This window comes from Solanum dulcamara, chromosome 8 (assembly GCF_947179165.1).
Source record: "Solanum dulcamara chromosome 8, daSolDulc1.2, whole genome shotgun sequence".
NCBI lineage: Eukaryota > Viridiplantae > Streptophyta > Magnoliopsida > Solanales > Solanaceae > Solanum > Solanum dulcamara.
Window position 1 is genome coordinate 8698566 of NC_077244.1, and position 10023 is coordinate 8708588.

The following is a 10023-nucleotide window of genomic DNA, read 5'->3' on the forward strand; positions in this document are numbered from 1 at the left end:
GGACACATAAAGTTTGTGGGAAAGAGAGAAAAATTTATTATTTATGCTTCAGATTATGAACTTTCGAATAACAATAACATAAGCTTTAATATGCATGGCGTACTTTCCAATACCAAAGGGTCTGATGTATAAAATGTGCTTATGACTTTATCAAGGTCATAGAAGGAAACAATTCTGCAGATATAGTCAAGACATATAGGAAGTTATTTTCGAGATATTGATCAAGGTCAAACATCAAATGGTGCTTACAAAGCATTATCCCACAATGTTAATTTACACACACAAAAAAAAGGTCAAGGGCAGATGTGTATTGTCGAGACATAATATAATCCCATGTATGTTTCAAATATAGTCAAACTTGTTTATAACAATCATGAGGTGCAACAATATTTCTACTTAGTATTCACAAACAGATAGTTCAGTTGAGACTTTTACCAAACACATTGTAGACATCTTTTAACATTTGGCCACAGGAATCAGAACAGGAAAAGAATGGAGAAGAACCTGTTCACACATAATGCTCAAATGCAACTTAAATAACGGGATATTCTTCCGGACAACTACTTGAAGCTCGTCCCCTCCCCACATATCTTCAGCACATTCCTTAATCTTCATAGAGGAGTCTTCAAGATGAGGGCTCTCTACAAGTTTGATAACTTTTAATGAACAAATTCCCTGAAACTAGGCGGAATCTCCTGAAGACATCCCCGCAGTTTTAATTTCTCAAGCGCGGGAAAGGATTCCTCTCCAACCTCCCACTTGGCAAGAGTCACTCCATGCAAGTTCAAATATTTGAGATTCTCAAAGTTGTCATCCTCCCCATGTTCCATTCTTCCCCCTGAATGATTGTATTATAAAGGGACAACTCTTCAAGTTTAGGGAGTCTCGCTATTGTTAATAGTGAATCGGATGTCAAAGGAAAGCCACACAACCGCAATATTTTCAAATTCGAAGGGAAGTGAAAATCCCACGGCTGATTTGTTGCTATAGAAGACTCACTGTCATTTGTGTTTAAACTTTTAAAAACTATTCTGAGGGATTGTACTTCAGTTAGGAAATCCAATTTCGGGAACCAATATTGCTCTATTGAATAATCCCATGATTCCTTGAGGACACATGAAAGCAATTGAAGATTGGGAAACCTTTCAAAAATATCCTCTGTGTCTTTTGAATAGGAAAGCTTGAGATAATGTAAACATTTCAACTTCTCTAACTTTCTGTCCTCTGCTATCAATATTGGTTCATCTGTATCCAAATCAAAGAAAGAACAAGCATTCATGAACAGCTCTCGCAACTTGATAAGATCCCAAATTCTCGGCAATAGTACCAAGGTTGATCTTACGTTATACACCCACAGGATTTCTAGATTCCAGAGGTTTGAGAAAGACGCAGGCAGAGATTTAACTTCTATCCCAATGCATAAGAGCCTCAAATGATTCAACATGCATATTTCATTCAGCAAAGAATCTTTCACCTTGATAAAAGAGCGATCCAGGTCTAACGCTCTAAGAAGCCTCAAGTGTCTTAGGTGAAATGTATCAGAAAGAAGGTCGTCCATCTTGTCTCCAGTTATCCTCAAAGAATAGAGGTGTTTACCAGAATGCCTTTTCTTAATTGAACTTAACTGGACAAAACTGTTAACCCCAAAGAACTCGCTGGTACAGTCAATGGACACTGTATGTGGCATCAAATCTGAAGAAGACGATGGAGCACTTGAACTTATCCAGTCAAACAACTTCTCCTTTCTTGCATTTATCCAACAAAAGTCATGCAAAAGATCATAAAGTTGGCAAGTCGGGTACTTACCTATCTCATTGAAAATAATTACCAAGCTACTGGAACTTAAGTTATCCAAATAAACTTCTTCCACAAGTCCTTCAGCTGGACATAAATCTTCCAACATAGGGATTGTGATTGCAGTGTCCTTCGGAAACCTTGCAAGGTAAAGAAAACATGACTTAAGGTGATGTGGTAAATGGTCATAACTTAATTCTATAACCTTCATCACTTCCACTTCACTGTTCAAAATAAAGGAACTCAAATTATTTTGAACTTCAAGCCACACAGTCTTTTTCTTTTCCCTCCCTGCAATGACTCCAGCAATCAGATCAGCCACCGAACGAAGCCCTTTACAATTTTGGGCTATTTATTTACCAACATCCAATAGTTTATCAGGGCAACTCTCGTTTCCGAATGCTTTTTTCTCTAATAATTCCCAGCTTTCTTCTGGTCTTAGTAATCAAAGGTAAAGAGTAGTAGAGTAGAGCTTTCCATGCAAAGTCACTTCCTTTTCTCGAGTAGTCAAAATAATTCTTCTACCTTTCTCAACATCTGGAAAAGGTCTTGTTAACTCATCCCATGTTGCAGTATCCCACAAGTCATCTAAGACAATAAGATACCTCTTTTCATACAGTTGTTTCTGTTGTTGAAATTACAAGATTACAAATTATAATTGAAAAACAAAATGAAGAAATTAACTTCACTTCTTGGCTGAGGCGCGGATATCTCGCTCTCTTTAAGGAGATTCAATCCCACTGCAGTAAATCGTTTCACTGGTCCAGCAGTAGTTCTCTTGACTTGTCTCCTCCAGGATACAACAGCCTTATCACAAAAATGTAACTCAACAAACTCTGGACAAGAGTTGAGTTTAAAGCTCTACACAAAGAACACCTCCCTTCAACTAATAAGAACTCTGTTTTTTAGATAAACTTAACTCTCTCAATTTTTTTTTCTCTTGTCTTACATTTCAAAACAAAGAAGACCTCTCTATTTATAGGAGAGAAAATCATACAAAGATGAAAAAATAATAGAATGCCATCATTATCATCATTTAGTGTACTATTATGATTTAGTGCACCATTATGATTTAGTGCACCACTTATTAGTGATAATTAGATTAAAAATATATAATAATATGATTTAGTGCACCACTTATTAGTGATAATTAGATTAAAAATATATAATGGAATGATTTAGTCATGCACTAAATAAAGATGATAATGAAAGACATTTTTATGCACTAAAAAAATAATAACATATGCCACTTATGCAAATTAATATCACTTAATATTGATATTAAAATGCTTAAACACTTACAATCCCCCACTCATTTTAATATTATATAAGAGAGTTTATCAGCTGAAGGAAGATTACTATACCTAATGAAGGTGTGCTCTGCATTGAACCTCCACATAGTGAAACAAGAAATTTTACTCCAGAGTCGTAGTGGTCTCAGACTTGAACTATGACTGCTTAAGGGACATAAAATATTACTGCTCACACATAGTAATCAAAGTATTGTCACGAGCTTTATAAGCCAGCACATTACGGCCTTGTGCAATCTCGGTTTTATGAGTGCTTTTGAGAATAAGCCCAATTCTCATAGGAAGCGGCCCACTTCCACACTCACATAGGTGAAATCTATCGAGAGTGCTCCTATAAGTTTAACACTCCACCCATACGGGCTACAGATTTTTATTAAGAGTTTTTTTTAAACTCAACCTCCACAATTCACTATAGGAAACAATACACTCACATCATAGGGAGGGAATAAAAAATAGTGCATTTTTTCACAATAAGTCATCATATGATTCGTTTTTTCCATTGAACCTGGTTATAGGATCTCTAGTCTACAGGTTGGGTTTCCTCATATCTGACTCATGGATTTATAGGCTTCAATCCTATCCCCCTCGATGTGCTCCAGGCCTTTTCTCTTGTTAAGGCCTTAGTAAGAGGATCTGCAAGATTTTCACAAGATTTGACATAATCAACATTAATGGTACCACTTATCAAATACGATCTTACATTACTGTGTTTCCTCCTTATAGGTCTAGATTTACCGTTGTAATAACAATTTTAAACTCTACCAATTGCTGCAGTGCTATCACAATGAATTAAAATTGGAGAAATTGGTTTTTCAAAATAAGGTATTTGAAATAATAAATCTCTTAACCAATTCGCTTCCTCACTAGCTGAAGCTAAAATAATTAGTTCAGCCTCCATGGTAGAGTTAGCAATTATAGTTTGTTTTTTTGATTTCTAACAAACAGCACCACCACCCAATGTAAAAATGTAACCAGTGGTAGAGCAGGAATCACCTGCTAGAGTGTTCCAATCTACATCAGAAAAGCCTTCAAGTACAGCAGGATATTTTTTATAGAACAAACCACAAATTTTTGTTCCAATTAAATATTTCATAACTCTTGTTATAGCATGCCAATGTTCATTACCTGGCTTGCTAGTAAACCTGCTAAGTACTCCTACAGCATATGCAATATCAGGCCTAGTGCAATCAGTCACATATCTCAAACTTCCAATTACGCTAGCATATTCCTTTTGATTTATCACATCCTTTTCACTTTGAACAAGAAACAAGTATACACTTGAATCAAAAGGAGTTAAAACATGCTTGCAATCAAGAAAGTTATATTTTTTTAAAATTTTCTCAACATAATGTGACTGGTCAAGGAAAATTCCATCACATGTTCTAGTAATTTTTATTTCTAGAATAAAATTTGCCTCACCAAGATCTTTCATATCAAAATGGCTTCTAAGAATGTTCTTAGTATTATCAATAACATTCATATTCGAGCCAAAGATCAATAAATCATCAACATATAGGCAAATAATAACATGTGTATTATTCCAAGACTTATGATATATGCACTTATCACACTCATTTATTTTAAAATTATTTTCAATCATGCATGAATCAAACTTTTAATGCCATTGCTTTGGTGCCTGTTTCAATCCATATAGGGATTTAGTAAGTTTACATACTTTGCTTTCTTGGCCTGCTTCAACAAAACCTTCAGGTTGTTCCATATAAATTTCTTCATTAAGGTCTCCATTTAAAAAAGCAGTTTTTACATTCATTTGATGAATATGCAAATTAAAAATTGCAGCCACAACAATTAAAAGTCTAATGCATGTAATTCTTGTAACCGGAGAAAAAGTATCAAAAAACTCTAGGCCTTCTAGTTGCTTAAATCCTTTAGCAACTAGTCTAGCCTTATATTTATCGATTGATCCATCTGGTTTTAACTTTTTTCGTAAGACTCATTTGCAACCAACCGTTTTACAACCTGGTGGTAAATCAACTAACTTCCAAGTTTTATTAGAAATTAGTTATTCCATTTCATCATTTACAGTCTTTTTCCAAAAAATAGAATTATGCGAAGATAAAACTTCTTGTAAAGTGAAAGGGTCATCTCCAACATTAAAAACATAAAAATCAGGACCAAAATCTTTTTTCTACTCTAGCTCTTTTACTTCTTCTTAACTTAAAATCATCAATTTCTTTATTTTTTAAAATGGAAGAAGAAGAACTAGGTAGTGATAAAATATTTTGTTCAATTCTTTGACCCCCACTATTTTTAGAATCAAAAGAAAATTTATTTTCATGAAAAATAGCATCACCTGATTCTATTACAATATTATCTTCAAGATTAAAAAATCTATAGGTTGTACTATTTGAAGCATAACCAATAAAAGCACAAGTAGTAACTTTCTTACCCAATTTTGTAACTTTGGGATCCATTAGCCTCACAAAGGCTAGACAACCCCAAACTCTTAGATATCTCAAATTTGGCTTGTGACCTTTCCACAATTCAAAAGGTGTTGGTTTAGTCTTTTTATGAGGCACTCGATTTAACACATAACACGCAGTCAAAATAGCTTCACCCCAAAAATTCAAAGGTGCATTTGACTCAATAAACATGACATTAGTCAATTCAACCAAAGTTCTATTTTTCCTTTCCGCTACACCATTAGATGAAGGAGAATAAGGAGGAGTAGTTTCATGAATTATTTTCAATGATCTAACAAAAGAATTAAACTCATTTGACTCATATTCACGGCCTCTATCACTTCTAATTCTTTTTATTTTCTTTCCAAACTGATTTTCAACCCCATGGAGAAAAAATTTAAAATTTTCAAAAGCATCACTTTTATTTTTCATTAAGTAAACATATGTAAACTTAGAAAAATCATCAATGAAAGTGATAAAATATCTATTTCCTCCACGAGTTAAAATTCCTCCAAGTTCACAAATATCAATGTGAACTAATTCTAATAAATCAGTTTTTCTTTCAATTTTAAAATGAGGCCTTTTAATGATTTTTTCTTTACTACAAGCTTCACACTTTTCAAAATTCTTTGTAATCACTGGGATTAATCCTAAATTACTCATGATTCCAACATAACGATCATTAATATGACATAAACGAGTATGCCAAAAATTAGTAGAAGAAAGCATGTAAACAGAAGTAGAAATTTTATTCATTTCAACATTCAGTTTAAACATCCCATCACAAGCACACCCCTTTTCCACAAAAATATCTTTTTTCACAATTACATATTGATCAGATTCAATAATCTGTTTAAAGCCTGCTTTATTAAGAAGAAAACTAGACATGAAGTTTTTTCTCATGGAAGGAGTATAAAGTACATCTTTCAAAGTTAATATCCTTCCAGAGGTAAAACACAATTCGACATCTCCCGTTCCAAGCACTTGAGTAGTATGAGAATCACCGAGCATGATGGTTTTGGGCTCTCCAAAAGGAGTATATTTTTTTAAACCAATCTTTATCATAACAGACATGACGGTTTGCACCAGAATCAGCCCACCATCCATCAACATTCTCAACCATGTTTATGTCTGTAATCATTGCCACAAAAGGCTCTTCGGTAACGTTTGCCTGAGGTATAAGACCACGTTTCCGGTATCTGCAAAATCGAGCAATATGCTCACTCTTGCCACAGACAAAGCACGGTCCTTTATCATAAACTTATTGATTTTATGCTTGGCTATTTTCACCATTATATTTCTTGGAAAGTCTACCATTATTTTTCTTGAACTTTTTCTTCTTAGGCTTCAAAGAGGTATTTTTGTTAGATTCAGGAGTAGCATATTTTGAAGTAACTAAATTTACATTCGTTGTGATGTTGCTCTCTTCATTTTGTAAAAGTGCATCTTGGCCCCTTGCCTCCTCTTCCATGCGGATTTTTATGATCAAAGTCTCAAGAGAGGTTTCCTTTTGTTTGTGGCGCATAATTTTTTGAAACTCTTTCCATGAACGTGGAAGTTTGTCTTTTATGCCACAAACAATAAGGTTGTCTCCAATTTTGACTTCCTCGGACCTGAGCTCTCCAACGATCATTATAAAATCTTGAGTTTGGTCTATCACTAATTTATCATCCACCATTTGGAAACGAAAAAATCGACTAGCAACATATTTTTTTGCTCCAGCTTCTTCGGTATCATATTTACTCTGCAATGCTTTCCATATTTTCTTTGCACTAGAGTAAGTTCTATCAAAATAATCATAAAAATTATCAGATAGACAATTAAGAATATAATATTGACACTTGTAGGAATCATTATTGTACTTTTCCACTTTCTCTTGATGAGAAATTAGTTCATCGTTATCCATGGAGAGGATGTCAACTTTATTAGGATTTTTTTGAGTTAACACATATGAAACATTGAGAAGACTTAAGTAGAAAAGTACTTTATCCTTCCGTCTCTTGAAATTATTACCATTAAACCGAAATGATTTATTTAGATCTCCCATCTTGATATCCGTGGATTTTTCAATTGTAGCCATAATGAATCTCCTTAAAAATTATTGTTGAAATTACAAGATTACAAATTACAATTGAAAAACAAAATGAAGAAATTAACTTCACTTCTTGGCTGAGGCGCGGATATCTCGCTCTCTTTAAGGAGATTCAATCCCACTGCAGTAAATCGTTTCACTGGTCCAGCAGTAGTTCTCTTGACTTGTCTCCTCCAGAATACAACAGCCTTATCACAAAAATGTAACTCAACAAACTCTGGACAAGAGTTGAGTTTAAAGCTCTACACAAAGAACACCTCCCTTCAACTAATAAGAACTCTGTTTTTTAGATAAACTTAACTCTCTCAATTTTTTTTTCTCTTGTCTTACATTTCAAAACAAAGAAGACCTCTCTATTTATAGGAGAGAAAATCATACAAAGATGAAAAAATAATAGAATGCCATCATTATCATCATTTAGTGTACTATTATGATTTAGTGCACCATTATGATTTAGTGCACCACTTATTAGTGATAATTAGATTAAAAATATATAATAATATGATTTAGTGCACCACTTATTAGTGATAATTAGATTAAAAATATATAATGGAATGATTTAGTCATGCACTAAATAAAGATGATAATGAAAGACATTTTTATGCACTAAAGAAATAATAACATATGCCACTTACGCAAATTAATATCACTTAATATTGATATTAAAATGCTTAAACACTTACAGTTTCCGTAACTTATCAGCAACATCAGTATTCTCACCAAATTTTGAATCAGAGCCATTAACTTGATTTAAAAATTTATTCAACAAATTCATTTCTTCATACTCTTGGAATCTTGGTCGACTGTACACCATACACGAAGGTCGAAATGACTAGAAATTGATTTATCATTGTATACTTTGTATGCCCAAATAGTTTTACCCGAACCCAGCATACCAGGTCCACTGGTGAGCTTTCTCATTATCCAATTTATCTCCTCCTCAAAACCTACAATTATTTTACCAGCTGGTGATGACTCACTTTCAACTAGCTTCTTGGGGGAGTTTACAATAACGAGACCTCTGTTCTTGGAAATCTTCTCATGTAAATTGGAGAACTCTTCTTTGATAAGTTTGATCTTCTTTATGATAATGGGAAGTGAGAAACTAAGATGTAAGAGACTATTATCTTGAACAATTATTGAATCAATGACATCTTTTGCCTCATATGCCACATCTAAAATACGTGCCTAGAGATCTTTATACCCTTTTTGCTCATTATGCACGAAAAAAGATCTTATGGATTCTAAGTCTTCTTTCACCAATCTAATTTCTTCCTTTATTAAAGCAATTGAATAAGCATTGGAATCCAGCAAATCATCTAAGTGTCTGTAGAAGATGCATGAAGAGAGGTCCATCACTCATAGGAAAGAAACACTGAGATGAATCAGGGACTTTCAGATAAACATTTTTAAGATCTTCCTTGAGGAGTTTAATATTTTCCAGCAACTTTAGGGTTGTACGATTAGTTTCATCAGTACTCTCTTTATGCCTTAATTTCTCTTCTAAGTCGCGAACAAGAGTTGATACCTCCCTGGTAAGTGCTCCAACACGAGCCAACAGATCAAATAATTTGTCATGATGAATAAAGTCCTTGGGCATATCAGAAAGAATAATTAATAGGAACTCTATCATGATGTAAATGTTTCGAGCCCCTAAAATGCTGTTGGTAGTAACAATTATCATGTGCTCCTGGTGATGAATCAGATATTCTCTAAGAATTTCTGGAGAGATTTCCAGAAGTTTCTTAATGAAGCGTCTAACTTCTGCTAAAGTTGAAGCTTTCAAATTTGTAAAACATTTGTTCATAACCTCCAGCTCAATTGGAATAATCCACATGAGTAGATGTGCAAGCTTGAAGACTCGAGACTCTCCATCAATTTGAACATCCCAAAGGAAGAGTCCAACTCTCTTAGCCGTAGGTTGAAACTGAGGTAAGACATATTCAACATTCTCGTGCTCAACACAACCATTCACTATCAACCAATGTAAATCTCTTAGGTTGCCACACATATTCTGAATAATAAGTATTGATAATATTTGCCCCAGTGTGGAGGTGTGAGAGGTTGGTCATGGATGATTTCAGAAGAGTTAGGGGTAGAACGAAGAAGTGTTGGGAGAGATGATTAGACAGGACATGATGCAGTTACAGCTAACCGAGGACATGATCTTAGATAGAAGGGTGTGGAGGGCCCATATTAGGGTAGAAGACTAATACAAAGTCTCGTTACCCCGCCTTATTAGTAGTCGCTTTAGCGCAGTGTGAATTTTTTTGTGCTATGATTTCTGTTATTCGTTATTATCCTTTGTACTTTCAGTATTTTATTTTATCTATTTTATTTACGTTATTTTTTTTCTCTTATTGCTTTGTACCTTCCCTGGACCCCGCGCATAGCGGGAGCTTTA

General features: G+C 34.2%; 1 pseudogene; it reads right to left on the reverse strand.

Annotated features, from left to right (window-relative positions):
- Nucleotides 1-321: 321 nt before the first annotated feature.
- On the reverse strand, nt 322-9639 carry LOC129899781 (putative late blight resistance protein homolog R1B-14; annotated as a pseudogene).
- Between the last annotated feature and the right edge of the window lie 384 nt (nt 9640-10023).